General features: G+C 45.9%; 1 long non-coding RNA gene across 1 annotated transcript in view; it reads right to left on the minus strand.

The window, feature by feature from the left end:
* LOC310642462 overlaps window positions 1-9,500 on the minus strand; it is a 35,535-nt gene extending 26,035 nt beyond the window's left edge. Inside the window, exon 1 of the long non-coding RNA XR_014492908.1 lies at window positions 9,051-9,500. This is a non-coding gene — a long non-coding RNA (uncharacterized lncRNA). The remainder of the gene's footprint in view (window positions 1-9,050) is intronic.
* Between the last annotated feature and the right edge of the window lie 8,759 nt (window positions 9,501-18,259).

Consider the following 18,259-nt stretch of genomic DNA (forward strand, 5'->3'; position numbering starts at 1 on the left):
CTCTGATCTTTTTCAGTCTTCTGGACTGGCCTGTCAAGGCCATCCATCCACTGGGGGGGGGGGTCAGCGGCCAAAGAGCCTGAGGTCCACATAATGGCTCGCTCAAGCCCGTTTGGGGCAAGGTATGGTCTTCCTCAAAGATTTCAATAATTCAGGGCAGGGAGCAATAATTTATGAAGAGAAGAGAAGAAAAGCCAGGGATTCTTACCGGCTGTCACACCTTGAAGAAATGTGCTACTGGTTACGTTTCAGTTTCTCCATTCAAGGGTGTGGGGGGGGTGAGTTTACATTGTCTAGGCAGGAAGAAAATGTCTCTGGCATGGGTCTGGCCAGTCTAAAGAAAAGAAGTGGTAGGGGAGACATGATAGCAGTGTTCCAGTATCTGAGGGGTTGCCACAAGGCAGAGGGGGCCAAAATTGACATCTCCAAAAGAACACTTGTTGTTGTTGTTAGTTGCGAAGTCGTGTCCGACCCATTGCGATCCTATGGACAATGTTCCTCCAGGCCTTCCTGTCCTCTACCATCTTCTGGAGTCCATTTAAGCTCACGCCTACCGCTTCGGTGACTCCATCTAGCCACCTCCTTCTCTGTCGTCCCCTTCTTCTCTTGCCCTCAACCTTTCCCAGCATGAGGCTCTTCTCCAGTGAGTCCTTCCTTCTCATTAGGTGGCCAAAGTATTTGAGTTTTAGCTTCAGGATCTGGCCTTCCGAAGAGCAGTCAGGGATGATCTCCTCTAGGACTGACCGGTTTGATCCCCTTGCAGTCCAAGGGACTCTCAGGAGTCTTCTCCAGCACCAGAGTTCAAAGGCTTCAATTCTTTGGCGCTCAGCCTTTCTTATGGTCCAGCTTTCACTGCCATACATTGCAACTGGGAAGACCGTAGCCTTGACTATACGCACTTTTGTTGACAGGGTGATGTCTCTGCTTTTTAGTGTGCTGTCTAGATTTGACATGGCTTTCCTCCCGAGGAGCAAGCGTCTTTTAATTTCTTGGCTACAATCCCCATCTGCAGTGATCTTGGAGCCCAGGAAAATAAAATCTGTCACTCCCTTCATTTCTTCCCCATCTATTTGCCAGGAATTGAGAGGGCCGGATGCCATGATCTTGGTTTTCTTAATGTTTAGTTTCAACCCAAGTTTTGCACTCTCCTTCTTCACTACACCTGTGTAACTCCTCAGCTGCTAGGTTTCTACCTGCAGGGAATGGGGAACAGATGTTGAGACTCTAGAAAGAGTGCAGAGAAGAGCAACAAAGATGATCAGGGGACTGGAGGCTCAAACATACAAGGAACGGTGGCTGGAATTGGGTATGTCTAGTTTAAGGAAGAGAAGGATGAGGGGGGACATGATGGCAGTCTTTCAACATCTCAGGGGCTGCCACAAAGAAGAGGCAGTCAAGCTATTCTCCAAAGCACCCGAAGGCAGGACAAGAAGCAACGGATGGAAACTCGTCAAGGAGAGAAGCAACCTGAAACTAAGGAGAAACTTCCTGACAGTGAGGACAATTAACCAGTAGGACAGCTTCCCACCAGAAATCATGAGCGCCCCATCACTGGAGGTTCTTAAGAAGAGACTGGACAGTCACCTGTCTGAGATGGTATAGGTTCTCCTGCTTGAGCAGGGGGCTGGACTAGAAGACCTCCAAGGTCCCTTCCAGCTATTCTAAATGTAGGGCTTATACCAAGGTGCTGGATTAGCTTGAAATGCGGCTCCTTGGGACTCTTTTGAGTTTGGTTGTTTCCTTGCAGACGTTTCAGGACCCAACTAGGTGACATCATCAGTGCTAGAAGGGAGTGTGGGGTTTGCAGTCTGTTGCTAACCGGTTGATTTAACTACCAGACGAAACTGGCTCTTAGGATGACTGGGTTTTAACTTTTACAAAGAATAAGGAAAGGACCAGAATGATTTCATATACATTAAGAGCCACAGTGGCATACCGTAGTGGTTAAGGTGCTGGCTTAGAAACCAGTTCTAGTCACGCTCTTAGGAACGAAAGCCGGCTGGGTGACTTTGAACCAATCACCAGGAGACGGTGAGTTCTAGTCCCACGAAACGTGTCTGGGTGACTTTGGGCCCCTCCCTCCTTCTTGTCTCTCAGCCCAGCCCACCTCACAGGGTTGTTGTTGAGAGGGGGGGAGAAAGAGGATAAAGGGAGTATTATTTATTTATTTATTTATTTTATTTTAATTCCATTTATATCCCGCCCTTCTCCGAAGACTCAGGGCGGCTTACAAGCTTAGCAGTAGCCTTCATTCTATGTATATGCCTGCTTATTAGGGCATTATGGACATTTGCTGCCTTGAGTTGCTTCTAAAGTAATAAAGGCAGGATTAAAACACTAATAAAATCAGAAGAAAGAAAGAAAGATCAAATATGTATTGAAATCTTTGCTTTTTAATACAGATGCAGCTACACACACACACACACAGAGAGAGAGAGAGACTGACTCTAGCACACACACACACACCCCATTTTGTGCTGCTTTCCAAGCACACATTTGTCTAACTAAAATGTGCTTAATTAATATTTCATATCGCTGCCTTGGCTACTCCACATTCCTAATGGATTGTATTGATCAAAGGCAGACAGAAAAAGTAGCCGGCTGCTGTAGGGAAAAGTGAAGCTGTCAGTTATAAAGCGATGCAGGTTCAAAGAGCTTACAACTCGCGGCCAATCCGAAAGGCCTCCGAGAAGAGGCGGAAGAAAGAGAGATAATGAACGGAGCCCTCGCCGGCCGGCCGTAGCTACCAATGGGTGGAGCGGGCAAATACGCGTAAGGCAGAGTTAGGCTTTGTAAATTTTTAACCTCAACCACAACCTGAGAGAGGGGAGCTACACAACTTTCAGGAGGCGGACGGCGTCCTTCTCCAAACGGAAGGGCCGAAAGTTTGGTACGGTTTGCTAGAGACGGAGATCTGGGAGAACTTTAAAAGGATAGCTGGCAGGTCCTCCTCCAACTTTTTTTAAGCATCACCGGTCTGTGAAGTCAAAGGTTCCATGGGTTGGATGCCGGGGTTGGGGAAACGTGGGCCTTTTGTGGCTCGTGGATTTCCTGACAATTTCCCGACAATTAATCAGTGGGACGACTTGCCTCCAGAGGTTGTGAGTGCTCCAACACTGGAAGTTTTTAAGGAGAGATTGGAGAGCCATCTGTCTGGAATAGTATAGGGTTTCCTGCCTGAGCAGGGGGTTGGACTAGATGACCTCCAAGGTCCCTTCCAACTCTGTTATTCTATTCTATTCTATTCTATTCTATTCTATTCTATTCTATTCCTTTCTGCATTCTATTCCATTCTATATTCTGTTCTATTCTATTCCATTCCAAATTTTCTTATTCTATTCTATTCTATTCTATTCTATTCTATTCTATTCTATTCTATTCTATTCTATTCTATTCTATTCTATTCCATTCTATTCCATTCCATTCCATTCTATTCCTGTACTCTTATTCTATTTCTTATTCTATTTCTTATTTTTATTATTCTATTCTATTCTATTCTATTCTATTCTATTCTATTCTATTCTATTCTATTCTATTCTGTTATTCTATTCTATTCTATTCTATTCCATTCTATTCTATTCCTGTACTCTTATTCTATTTCTTATTCTATTTCTTATTTTTATTATTCTAATCTATTCTAATCTATTCTAATCTATTCTATTCTATTCTATTCTATTCCTGTACTCTTATTCTATTTCTTATTTTTATTATTCTATTCTATTCTATTCTATTCTATTCTATTCTATTCTATTCTATTCTATTCTATTCTATTCTATTCTATTCTATTTCTATTTGCATTCCATTCATATTCTATTCTATTCCATTCCATTCCATTCCATTCCATTCCATTCTATAGAAATAAAGGCAGGATAAAAATCTAATACATAAAATATACAAATCAATAAATAGACAGCTCCCATCAGGAACACATGTGCATTTGCCCCAAGATCAGGCAACAGTTGTGCAACATAGCTGATTATTTCCGGGAACGGGGTTGGCTGAATCTCTTACAGAAATGATAATAATGGGCTTTGCTTTTAAGCATCAGGGCAGGCAATGTGATCCTCCAAGCTGCCAGGTTTCTACCCCTGGGCTGTGAAGAACGAAAGGCAGAGTCCCAGAGAGGGCCCTAATAGAATTATTCAATCAAAGCTGAAATCCTTTTCCACCAGAGCCAACCCTTTTCCTGTAATTCCAAAGTCTCGCTTCTCTTTCCCCCTTTCTGCTTTATTATGTAAACTTTTCATTAGCCATGAGACATTCCCGCCTAACGTAATCATGTCAGGTTACAATGCCACGGTGGAGAACACAACGCCCGCCTCGGAGAAAAGGCAGGCGGGCCAGCTAATGCGGTTTTAATGCAATTTGGGTATTGAAGGAAGTCGCGCAGCCTGATCGTTTTACCGTCAGATCAATGCGAGTTAGTGTCTTAAAGAGAGATAAAACATTTGACAATCAATGGGATCCAAGGCCCCCAGAAAAATCTCTAGTTTTTAGTTGTTGTTTTTTTTAAAGTGAAAGAAATCTTCCATTTTGGAATATTAAAATTTGGGCCTTGCTGCGATCAGCACAATGAGAGCATCAGGTAAGCATCGCATAATCACAGTTGGAAGGGAGCTTGGAGGTCATCTAGTCCAACCCCCTGCTCAGGCAGGAAACCCTATACCATTTCAGACAAATAGCTGTCCAGTCTCTTCTTAAAAATCTCCAGTGATGGAACATTTACAACTTCTGGAGGCAGGTTGTTCCACTGGTTAATTGTTCCCACTCTTAAGAAATTTCTCCTTAGTTCTAGGTTGCTTCTCTCCTTGATGAGTTTCCATCCCTTGCTTCTTGTCCTGCCTTCAGGCGCTTTGGGGAATAGCTTGACTCCCTCTTCTTTGGGGCAGCCCCTCAAATATTGGAAGACTGCTTTCTTATCACCCCTAGTCCTTCTTTTCATTAAACCAAACATATCCAATTCCAGCAACTGTCCTTTGTAAGTTTTAGCCTCCAGTCCCCTAACCATCTTTGTTGCGAAGACAATGTCTGGTGGCAATTGTCAGATGGCAGATAAATTTGAGATAGTTAATAAATAGAGGAGGAGGAGGAGGAGGAGGAGGAGGACGAGGAGGAGGAGAACTGTGGGGTCCTTGGTGCTCTCTGAGCTTGGTGGTTTTCTTGCAGACGTTTCGTGACCCAACTTGGTAACATCATCGGTGCTAGAAGGGAGTGAGGGTTTCTGGTGAGGAAGGAGGAGGAGGAGGAGTGGAGGAGGAGGAGGAGGATTGTGATCTCCATGGTGCTCTCTGAGTTTGGTGGTTTTCTTGCAGATGTTTCATGACCCAATTTGGTAACATCAGTGGTAGGAGGAGGGGTTGTGGAGGAGGAGGAGGACTGTGATCTCCACGGTGCTCTCTGAGCTGGGTTGTTTTCTTGCAGATGTTTCATGACCCAACTAGGTAACCTCATCAATGCTAGAAGGGAGTGAGGTTTAAGAAGAGGGGGAAGAGGAAGAAAGAGAAAGAATGAAGGGGAAAGAGGAGGAAGAGAAGGAGAAGAATTGTGGAGTCCCTGGTTCTCTCTAAGTTTGGTAGTTTTCTTGTAAATGTTTCATGACCCAACTAGGTAACATCATCAGTGCTCGAAGGGAAAGGGGTTTACTCCTGGTTTATATAACCAGTGGCTTGCCCTGTCAGTGCTGGTGGGGGTAACCAAATGGCGTTAAATCAAGAATTATCTGTAAGTACTGATGTCGGTTACAGCGTTTGAAATACACAAAGATCAGAGGTCCGGGGTGATTTTGTTCTTGTCTTAAGACCTGCTGGAAAAACTTTGCTCCTAGGTGAAAGGGGGAAAAGGCTACTACGCCTTTACAAAGAACCTTAGCCGGAGACTCAGGGTGTTGCTACTGTTTCGCCCAAGAGGGAACTGTTGTTTTTTTTCTTGGTCATTGTGTTAAAAGAATTGGATTCTGATCTTCTTTAATGTTTTGCTGGCCTTCAGGGTGCGATTTGCATATTCCTAGATCTGACATTTTAAGGGAGCATGTGGTCGTGCGCCATTTTTGTGCCGCTTTGCAGATTTCTTTTTTTCCCCCCACTTCGTACAAACGAGCGTTACGGGGTCAGCTCCAGGCAGAGAACCTTCCAGAACAATCCATTGCACGGATATTTTTGGAGGTGCCCGAAAAGTTCCTGCTGTTTAAGATATCTCCTGCCTACCTTGTGGACTTGCTGGTAGAAATACACAAGGCTCTGTCCATTTATTTATTATTAGATTTTTATCCCGTCTTTACTACTTCATAAGTGATTCAAAGTGGTGAACATCCAAAATACTCTTTGGCCTCTTGTTATCCCCAGGACAACAACCCTGTGAGGTGAGTTGGGATGAGAGAGAAGGACTGCCTCAAAGTCACCCAGTCGGCTTTAATGCCTAAGGCAGGACTAGAATTCACCGTCTCCTGGTGACTGGCCCAAAGTCACCCAGCTGGCTTTCATACCTAAGGCGGGACTAGAATTCACCGTCTCCTGGTGATTGGCCCAGCTGGCTTTCATAGCCATGGCAGGACTATAACTCACCGTCTCCTGGTGATTCCACCCAGCTGGACTAGAATTCATAGTCCAGGTGTGACTAGAATTCATAGTCTCCTGATGACTGGTCTAAAGTCACCCTGTCAGTTTTCATGCCGAAGGCAGTACTAGAACTCACCATCTCTGGGGTGACTAGCCCAAAGTCATCCAGCCGGCTTTTATGCCTAAGTCAGAACTAGAACTCACCATCTCCTGATGATTGGTTCAAAATTACTGGGCTTTCATGCCTAAGGTGGGACTAAAACTCACTGTCTCCTCACTGCTTTTTTTTAGGCTTTGCTGCCAAAAAATGAATGGTTTTAAAGTTGTCCTTTCGAAGTTCAGCCTTCTTCGGCATTTAAATTAGGGGTAGGCAACCTTGGCTCTTTTATGACTCGTGGACTTCAACTCCCAGAATTCCTGAGCCAGCCATGCTGAGGGGAAAGAGAGAGGTTTCCAAGCTGAGCCATGCCGGCTCAGGAATTCTGGGAGTTGAAGTCCACGAGTCATGAGGGGGCCATAGTTCCCCCATGCTGGCTCAGGAATTTGGGAGTTGAAGTCCACAAGTCATGGAGGGGCCACAGTTCCCCCATGCTGGCTCAGGAATTCTGGGAGTTGAAGTCCACGAGTCATGAGGGGGCCATAGTTCCTCCATGCTGGCTCAGGAATTTGGGAGTTGAAGTCCACAAGTCATGAAGGGGCCACAGTTCCCCCATGCTAGCTCAGGAATTCTGGGAGTTGAAGTCCACGAGTCATGAAGGGGCCTCAGTTCCCCCATGCTGGCTCAGGAATTCTGGGAGTTGAAGTCCACGAGTCATGAGGGGGCCATAGTTCCCCCATGCTGGCTCAGGAATTCTGGGAGTTGAAGTCCACGAGTCATAAAAGAGCCGAGGTTGCCTACCCCTGCACTAGGCTGAACCTCATGTCCTGCATTCATACGATCACCTTCACAGGATCCCTGTGGTAAGCGTGACAGCGTGAAACTCGCCTTTTATAAGCTGATGCAGAAAGTGAATTCTTGAGTGGAAACTTACTGAAAAATCCCAGGCATATTTGCCCTTATTAAGTGGAGCTGCTTTGCAACAATGCCACAATTAGCTCCATTAATCTCACACTCCCAACTTGAAATCACGCTGACACGCCGCGCGTTCACTTTACGTGTCGAACGAAATGATAAATTTAGCCGTTCCACCTTATTTAATTTCTCTCTCTATTTTTTTTTACAGGCAATTAAGCAAGCTCAATCTTTAAGGTACTACCCCTCGCAAGCCTGACTTTCGTCCTCACATTCAATTAAACCGGGACACGAGACATCAGAAGAGATATCAATGGAGGGAGCGCTTTTCTTTAATCACCCACCCCAAGCCATTTACACAGCAAGCTGCACTCAAAGAAAAAATGGGCTTCATTTGAATCAGGGGTAGGCAACCTTGGCTCTTTTATGGCTTGTGGACTTCAACTCCCAGAATTCCTGAGCCAGCAGGGAGGAACTATGACCCCCTCATGACTCCTGGACTTCAACTCCCAGAATTCCTGAGCCAGCATGAGGGAACTATGGCCCCTTCATGATTTGTGGACTTCAACTCCCAGAATTCCTGAGCCAGCATGGCTCAGCTTGGAAACCTTTCTCTTTCCCCCTCAGCATGGCTGGCTCAGGAATTCTGGGAGTTGAAGTCCACGAGTCATAAAAGAGCCAAGGTTGCCTACCCCTAATTTAAATGCCGAAGAAGGCTGAACTTCGAAAGGACAACTTTAAAAACATTCGTTTTTTGGCAGCATAGCCTAAAAAAAGCAACATGGCCTTTAATTTCACTCCAATAATCGGAAGCCCTTTTTCCTGATGGACATTTTTTTGAGGACGTCAGAAAAAAAATCACATCCTGCATTTAGTCTACCATTTAACCATATCATAATACGAGGGAGTCCTCGGCTTACGGCTAAAATGGAGCCCAATGTTTGTGTTGCTAAGCAAGACAGTTGTTAGGTGTGCTTTGGCCCCATTTTACGACCTTCCCTGCCACAGTCCTTAAGTGAATCACTGCAGTCAAGCTAGTCACCCGGTTGTTAAGTGAATCCAGCTTCCCCCGTGACTTTGCTTGTCAGAAGGTCACAAAAGGAGATCGCATGACCCCTGGGATGCTGCGACTGTCATAAATGTGAGTCAGTTGCCAAGTGTCTGAATTTTGTTCATGTGATCATGGGGAATGTTGCAACGACGGTTGTAAGTGTGAAAACGGTCGTAAATCCCTTTTTTCATTGATGTAACTTCAAACGGTCACTAAATGACTTACTGTTGTAAGTAGAGGACTATCTGTAATCAGTGTCTCTCTTTAGGACATGCGTACCTTTTAGATATTTTGGTCCAAACGCTTTCTTGGGGGGGAAAAATCACATTGGCAACCTGTATTACAATTCCATGGCACAGGATGATGGGTGTGGTGTTTATGGGCAAGCAATGGATAAAGAAGATTTTTTTTAAAAAAAACACACAGGTCTTACTTGAATCGGGATTTGACTTCCGCCACAGCTTTCTCGTATTGCTCGGTGGTGACTTTGTAGAATTGTGAGCTCTGTGGGAAGAGGAGGGAAAAAAGGAAAGAAATTAAGTATAAATGCCCCCCAAAAAAACCAAATGAGAAATGGTGAGTGTTTATCTTTCTTACAATCCCCAAAGAGGAATTTGTGCATAACAATACTTGGAACTTTCAAGCAAGGCCACAAGCAGGACGAAACAAAGTATTCAAGATGCGTTCCTAATTATTATTATTATTATTTTTGTATTTATTAGATTTATCTCCCAACTTAATTACTTTGTAAGTAGCTCAAGGCAGCAAACATACCTAATATTCTGTCTTCCTCATATTTTCCCCATAAGAACCCTGTAAGGTGGATGGGGCTAAGAGGGGGAGTGGCCCAAAGTCACCCAGCCGACTTTCATACCCTCAGGCGGGACTAGAACTCACGGACTCCTGGTTTCTAGGCTAGCACCTTAATCACTACCCCAAACTCTCCAAAGTCACCCAGCCGGCTTTCGTGCCTAAGTCAGGACTAGAACTCACCACCTCCTGGCAATTGGCCCAAAGTTACGCAGCTGGCTTTCATGCCCAAGTCAGGACTAGAACTCGCCACCTCCTGGCGATTGGCCCGAAGTTATGCAGCTGGCTTTCTTGCCCAAGTCAGGACTAGAACTCACCGCCTCCTGGCGATTGGCCCAAAGTTATGCAGCTGGCTTTCATGCCCCAGTCAGAACTAGAACTCACCACCTCCTGGCAATTGGCCCAAAGTTAAGCAGCAGGCTTTTGTGCCCAAGTCAGGACTAGAACTCATCACCTCCTGGTGATTGGCCCAAAGTCACCCAGCCGGCCTTCATGCCTAAGACAGGACTAGAACTCACTTCCTGGTGATTGGCCCAAAGTCACCCAGATGGCTATCGTGCCTAAGGCAGAACTACAACTCACAGACTCCTGGTTTCTAGGCTAGCACCTTAATCACTAATTAATTCAAACGACTTGACCGGGAAAAGCACAGTCCACCTTCTTTCCAATTCAACTGCACATTCCCCCGCCCCCCACCTTTAACTTGGATTTCCTCTTGGTACCTTTTTCATTGGGGGCCCTCTTCCTTTTGCCTGGCTTCCTCTTCTCCCAGGCTTTTCCATCCTTGGCCCCAGGCCCGCCCCCCCGTGGCCCTACCAGTCCGTGACCCCGAAGGACTGCGGACCTCCAGGCTTAAGCTGAGCTTCCCAACTGAACCTTCGTGACATCACAATGCCGCAAAAGCCTTGGCAACCGCAAACACACCGAGAGCAGCAACCTTGAGTCATGCTCACAGCGCCCAAGTAGTGACTTCTCGGTAAGTTAGCCAAGCCATTATTTTGGCTAAAAAGCAGCGTGTTGTATTTATTTTATTTATATCCTGCCTTTTTTCCTTTTACAAATAACTCAAGATGGCCAATGTATCCAAGACATCTTCTTCCTCCAATTTTCCTCACAACAACCACCCTGTGGAGTGACTTGGGCTAAGACAAGAGGATGGCCCAAAGATGCTCAGTTTGCTTTTGTGCCTAAGGCGGAACTAGAACTCGCCGTCTCCTGGTTATTGGCCCAAAGTCACCCAGTTGGCTTTCCTGTCTAAGGTGGGACTAGAACTCACCATCTCCTGGTGATTGGCCCAAAGCCACCCAGCTGGCTTCCGTGGCTGAGGCGGGACTAGAAATCACCATCGCCTGGTGATCGGCTGAAAGTCACCCAGCCAGCATTCGTGCCTAAGCTGGGACTAGAACTCAGTCTCCTGTTGATTGGTCCAAAGTCAACTAGCTGACTGTCACGTCTAAGGCGGGACTGGAACTCACCACCTGCTGGTTTCCAGCCTGCTGCCTGAACCACTAGATCAGGGGTAGGCAACCTTGGCTCTTTTATGACTCGTGGACTTCAACTCCCAGACTTCAACTTGAGCCAGCACAAGTCATGAAGGGGCCATAGTTCCCCCGTGCCGGCTCAGGAATTCTGGGAGTTGAAGTCCACAAGTCACGAAGGGGCCACAGTTCCCCCATGCTAGCTCAGGAATTCTGGGAATTGAAGTCCATGAGTCATGAAGGGGCCATAGTTCCCCCATGCTGGCTCAGGAATTCTGGGAGTTGAAGTCCACAAGTCACGAAGGGGCCACAGTTCCCCCATGCTAGCTCAGGAATTCTGGGAATTGAAGTCCATGAGTCATGAAGGGGCCACAGTTCCCCCATGCTAGCTCAGGAATTCTGGGAATTGAAGTCCATGAGTCATGAAGGGGCCATAGTTCCCCCATGCTGGCTCAGGAATTCTGGGAGTTGAAGTCCACAAGTCACGAAGGGGCCACAGTCCCCCATGCTAGCTCAGGAATTCTGGGAATTGAAGTCCATGAGTCATGAAGGGGCCATAGTTCCCCCATGCTGGCTCAGGAATTCTGGGAGTTGAAGTCCACAAGTCATGAAGGGGCCATAGTTGCCTCATGCGGGATCAGGAATTCTGGGAGTTGAAGTCCACGAGTCATGAAGGGGCCAAGGTTGCCTACCCCTGCACTAGATCAAACGTGCTCTCTTCTATTATCTATTTATTAAATAGATTTACTGCATATGGCCACCGAAATGACACGAGCTGACTCCAGGCAGCGTAGAGCATTAAAAGGAAATGTTGGGCTCAACAGCGGCCATTGAGATGAGGACTAAGTATATTTTGAGCAAGGAATGAAGTGAGGATGCCCAAAGTCCCCCTCGGTTTTAATCGGCTTATGGGAAACCCTACCAGCAATGCTTGCTGTGACATCGTAGGAATGTTGTGCACATAAATTGCAGTTTTGTATTCTGACAAGGCTGTTTTGTCGGCGAGCGGGCATGATTTGCGGTGGATATGAGACAGACCGGGTGATTTAAGGAATGCGGCACGGACAATTAATGTATCAAAGACCAGCGTGTTAGCGGTTGTCGGACACAACGGAGTGAACATCAGCGAGGTATGGAACCGATGCAAAAAAAAGCGCCCTCTGATAAAGTTAGTCCTCGACTTACGACGAGTTCGTTCCAGTGAGCCTGCCGAGGGATAGCCTCGTCTAAGATTCAGTTCCAATGGCCGCCCCCCTCCCCCACAATTTTCTCCTGTGGTCACGTGTCCGCAGTTAGGGTGTTGGCAAGTGTCCCGTGTTTATAGCCATATGCAGCATCCCACGCGTGACCGTGTTGTGCAACCGTTTTGCTGGGGGGGAAAAAGCCGCACTGGCTTCCAGCTTATGGTAAAACTTGCCTGTAGTGAATCTTTGGTTTGCTTAACAACTGTGGCGTTCTCTTTATGACGGCTGCGTTCGTCTTACGACCTCCGCAGAGAAGGTCAGTCACTCGGTTTTCAATCAAACCGAATGGAGCTGGAAGGGACCTTGGGGGTCTTCTAGTCCAACCCACTGCTCAAGCAGGAGACTCTCTACACCATTCCAGACAAGTGCCTGTCCATGTTCTGTACCAGCCTGCTACCGGCCTTGCAGAAAAGGCAACCCCTTTACAGACGGCAAGAGGCTGGAATACGTCTGCCAAATTTATTACAAAAACAAACAAGACACGAACCAAGATACCGGAGCTTTGAAACACTATCTGAGCGGTTGCTTTCAGCAAACCAGCCCTCCCCACACAAGTCCTTTATAAAGAGTTCAGGGCGTGGCTTCTCTCTGCCTCCTTCCGAGAAGCCCCATTGCCTTCCTCTGTTTACTCCTACTTGACTGCCTCCTGCGTCCGGCGTCCTTGAACAGGGCCAGCTGTGGGTCATCTTCATCCACGCTGTCAGGCTCACACAGCTGGGTCTCCACCAGGTGGGAGGGGCCTGGCTGGGGGCTCTGCGGAGCCTCAAAGCCATCATCAGCAAGTTCTTCAACACCCCCCTCCTGCCCCTCATCTGAGTCATCCGACCCAACTGCCGAACCCACAGGCTGACCCTGAATCACAACAGTCCAGTTCTCTTCTTAAAAATCTCTCGCAACTTCTGGTGGCCAGCTGTTCCACCGGATAATCGTCCTCACTGTCAGGAAGTTTCTCCTTTATTCCAGGTTGCTTCTCTCCTTGATTGGTTTCCATCCGTTGTTTCTTGTCTTGCCTTCCGATGCGTTGGAGAAGAGGTGGAGGCCCTCACGATTCAACGTCAAACCGTGCTCTGAGTATCTCTTCAGATGAAACTCATCAGACGAACTGAAGAAGCTTCTTGGGTCAGAAGCGAAACGCTTCCAAAGGGGAGGGTGGAAAAATAACCCAAGAGAGAAGAGTTGCCTTTCAGAACAAGCACCTCGGAGACGAGCATGATCGACTGGCAATCTCCAGAGACATCAGATGAAACATATGGATCTATCACGGCCCAAGCCTTCTCCCCGTTCTTCTAAACCACTTATCAATCAGAACAGAGCTGGAAGGGACCTTGGAGGTCACCTAGTCCAACCCACTGCTCAAGCAGGAGACCCTATACCAGTGAACTATACCATGGGGCAACAATGACCCCTTCATGACTCGTGGACTTCAACTCCCAGAATTCCTGAGCCAGCATGGGGGAACTATGGCCCCTTCATGACTTGTGGACTTCGACTCCCAGAATTCCTGAGCCAGCATGGGGGAACTATGGCCCCTTCATGACTTGTGGACTTCAACTCCCAGAATTCCTGAGCCAGCATGGGGGAACTATGGCCCCTTCATGACTTGTGGACTTCAACTCCCAGAATTCCTGAGCCAGCATGGGGGAACTATGGCCGCTTCATGACTGGTGGACTTCAACTCCCAGAATTCCTGAGCCAGCATGGGGGAACTATGGCCCCTTCATGACTCGTGGACTTCAACTCCCAGAATTCCTGAGCTAGCATGGGGGAACTATGGCCGCTTCATGACTGGTGGACTTCAACTCCCAGAATTCCTGAGCTAGCATGGGGGAACTATGGCCCCTTCATGACTCGTAGACTTCAACTCCCAGAATTCCTGAGCCAGCATGGGGTAACTGTGGCCCCCTCATGACTCGTGGACTTCAACTCCCAGAATTTCTGAGCCAGCATGGTTCAGCTTGGAAACCTCTCCTTTTCCCCTCAGCATGGCTGGCTCAGGAATTCTGGGAGTTGAAGTCCAGGAGTCATAAAAGAGCCAAGGTTGCCTACCCCTGGGTTAACCATTACGGCATGAGAAGTCGTAAAAACGGGGGCCAAATGCACTTCACAACCGTCTCGCTTAGTAACCGCAATTTTGGGCTCAGCTGGGCTGGCGAGTCAAGGACTTCCTGCAGTGAGAAATGCTCAAACCGAGGTTCAGTGACATCTCAAAAGACAAAATGCCACTAGGAAAGGTAGCAGGACAAATATTGGATTATCTGATTTTTAATGATCATAGCTGGGCCTCCTACGCTCTCTCCGAGGCCGCGCTGACGTTTGCCAGGGATCCGCAGAAATCATTGGTTTTTGTTTTTTTTAAAAAAAACATTACGCCAAGGAAGGAGAAGCAGAATCCAATTGTGTTTCAGGCAGGCCTCCTGTCTTCTACACAAATTATAATAAATTGTGGAGCCGCCTCGACAGTCAAAAGGCTTTCATGAAGATTAAAACAGAACAAGGTGGTCTCTATCTGGCCCTCATAATTCATCTGCCTGGGATATCCAGTTGCAGCCGCAACTTTGGTGGGGGTAGATTATTATTAATTATTAATTATTAATTATTAATTATTATTATTATTATTATTATTATTATTATTATTATTATTATTATTATTATTATTATTATTTTAATACATCACTGCTAGCCAGTCAGAAAAGGAAAATTTCGTTAGGTCGCGCCTACACACACACACACACACACACACACACACACACACACACACACACACACCAGCCCACTTCTGGATTTAGCAATGGGGCTCATATCCTGTGACAGTCGCCTCCAGGTGGCCCCAACGCAAATCGAACCAAATCGGGAGGCGATTAGACACAAGCGGAGGAGACGGCGGTGGGCGAGATGGACGGGTCAGCCGTTTGGAGATGACCGATGGTGCTCCATCCACCGGCCCTCCCTCCTCCGTTCGGAGGCTAACGCTGGCCTTCATCTCTCCATCTCGTAGGGAGGAGAGTGATTTATCTCCCTTCGGCCTAATCAATAAAGATGAACACAACAGTTGTAGAGATCGATGGCAATTTTTTGTCATTTTAAAGCACGAAAGGCGGGTTTGGGACACACAAGCAGTATTCTTTCCATACCGACTGAGGTACTTCTCTCTCTCTCTCTTTCTTTCTTACCTTTTTCTTCCTTCCTTCCTTTCTCCCTCCTCTTTTCCTTTCCTTCCTCGTTCCTGCCTCCCTCCCTGTCTTACCCTCTCTCGCTCCCTCCTTTCCTTTCCCTCTTTCCCTCTCTTCCTCCTCTTCCCCTTCCTTCCCTCCTTCTTTCCTTCCTCCCTCCCTTCCTTTCCTTCCTTCCTCCCTTCCCTCCTTCTTTCCTTCCTTCCCTCCTCCTTTCCTTCCTTCCTTCCTTCTTTTCCTTCCTTCCTTCCTTCCTTCCTTCCCTCCCTTCCTTTCCTTCCACCATTTGAACGATAAGCTGCTACACATATTGAACAGCCTTATTCTGTCTTCGGACCATAAAAGCAGCCTTTTATTAATATTCATTTATTTATTTATACTTCATATTTCGCAGCCACCCACCCTCCCTCTGATTTATTTTCAGCTTAGTTAAATGATACGGTTTTCACTTGGCACTCTACTTAGGTGGGCACATACGCACACTTTCTCAACCTATAGGTGGTTTTATTTTGGCTTTCCCCCCACCAAACCCTCCCCGCTCACCTTTACAGAAGAAATCTAGACCCATGTAAAATGTTGGATAGAAATATCCTGTTTACTTTAATAGGGCTGGCCGTTAAAAATTACATGAATGTCCAGTCTAATATATTGGCAGAGCTTCTTTCTTTCTCAGCTGGTTAATTGAATCTGTCCCTTAATAAGGCAGTAAATTATGGCCTATAGTGGCTTCAGGTTGAAAAATACCTGCTCGGAAAATGAGAGCGACGCCTTATCCTGTATCCACAGAGTAGAAATATATATATCTCCATCCTATCTATCTATCTATCTATCTATCTATCTATCTATCTATCTATTTTATCTATCTATATCCATTCTATCTATCTATCTATCTATCTATATCCATCCTATCTATCTATCTATCTATCTATCTATCTGCCTATCTGCCTATCTATCTATCTATCTATCTATCTATCTATCTATCTATCTATCTATCTATCTATCTATCTATCTATTTTATCTATCTATATCCATTCTATCTATCTATCTATCTATCTATCTATCTATCTATCTATCTATCTATATCCATCCTATCTATCTATCTATCTATCTATCTATCTATCTATCTATCTATCTATCTATATCCATCCTATCTATCTATCTATCTATCTATCTATCTATCTATCTATCTATCTATCTATCTATTTTATCTATCTATATCCATTCTATCTATCTATCTATCTATCTATCTATCTATCTATCTATCTATCTATCTATCTATCTATCTATCTATCTATATCCATCCTATCTATCTATCTATCTATCTATCTATCTATCTATCTATCTCCATCCTATCTATCTATCTATCTATCTATCTATCTATCTATCTATCTATCTATCTATCTATCTATCTATCTGCCTATCTGCCTATCTATCTATCTATCTATCTATCTATCTATCTATCTATCTATCTATCTATCTATCTATCTATCTATCTATCTATCTATCTATCTGCCTATCTGCCTATCTATCTATCTATCTATCTATCTATCTATCTATCTATCTATCTATCTATCTATCTATCTATCTATCTATCTATCTATCTATCTATCTATCCATCCATCCATCATTCCATCCATATCTATTATTGAAATGATATAGGGACTCCTGCTTGAGCAGGGGGCTGGACTAGAAGACCTCCAAGGTCCCTTCCAGCTCTATTCCTATTATTATTAAAATGGCAGCCAACGTCTCTTTTTCCAAGCGTGGTTAAAAACATGCAATGCAATAAAACACCCCGCTGAATTATGGTTTGGAAACCAGCTGAGGAGTTACATTTTTCCGCAGCTACTAGACCCGGAAGATAACTAACCATCAATCTTACATGCACGAATCCTTCAATCGACAAGAGGAATGCCCTCAAGTGTGTTGCACATTAAGGGAACTACATCCCTGGGTAAGGAGGCATGGATCCGAACGGGCTTCCTGAAGATCTAATCTGCAAACCGCAGAAGTGGGACGCGTAAAGGGGTGTGTAAAATGAAAAAACTCCGACGTCTGAAACATTTTTGGCCCTCGAGGCATTTGGCGCCCCGCAGCAAAGGGTCCCAGGTTATCTCTACAGCTGGTTCTCGACTTATGACAGCTCATTTAGTGACCGTTCAGAATTACAGCGGCACTGAGAAAGGGGACTTGTGACCGTTTTTCAGACTTACAACCGTTGCAGCGTCCCATGCTGTGTTTTAGAATAGAATAGAGTTGAAGGGGCCTTGCAGGTCTTCTAGTCCAGCCCCCTGCTCAAGCAGAACCTATACCATCTCAGACAGGTGAATGTCCAGTCTCTTCTTGAAAATCTCCACTGATGGAGCGTCCACGATTTCTAGTGGCAGGCTGTTCCACTGGTTAATTGTCCTCACTGTCAGGAAGTTTCTCCTTAATTCCAGGTTGCTTCGTCTTGGTCAGTTTCCATCCGTTGTTTCTCGTCCTGCCCTCTGGTGCTTTGGAGAATAATGTGACCCCCTCATCTTTGGGCCAGCCTCTCAAATATTTACCTTCGTATGTTTGACAACTGGCTCGCATTTATGACGGCTGCCGCGTCCCGGGGTCACGTGATCCCCTTTGCAACCTTCTGACAAGCAGAGTCAACAGGGAAGCCAGATTCACTTAACAACCGTGTTACCAACGTAACACCTACAGCGATTCGCTTAACAACCTGTGGCAAGAAAAGGTCATAACAGCGCTTAGACCTATATACCGCTTCATCGGCTTTACAGCGCTGTGTAAAGCGGTATGCAGAGTCAGCCAATTGCCCTGAAACAAAGCAAAATGGGCAAGATTAACTTAAAACTGTCTCGCTTTACGACATAAATTTTTGAGCTCACGGTAGCCACGAATTGAGGATTACAGGTAGCTCCCCCGTTTTCACCAGAATTGTGTTCCTTC

Source organism: Vipera ursinii (assembly GCF_947247035.1).
Source record: "Vipera ursinii genome assembly, chromosome: 6".
Lineage (NCBI taxonomy): Eukaryota > Metazoa > Chordata > Lepidosauria > Squamata > Viperidae > Vipera > Vipera ursinii.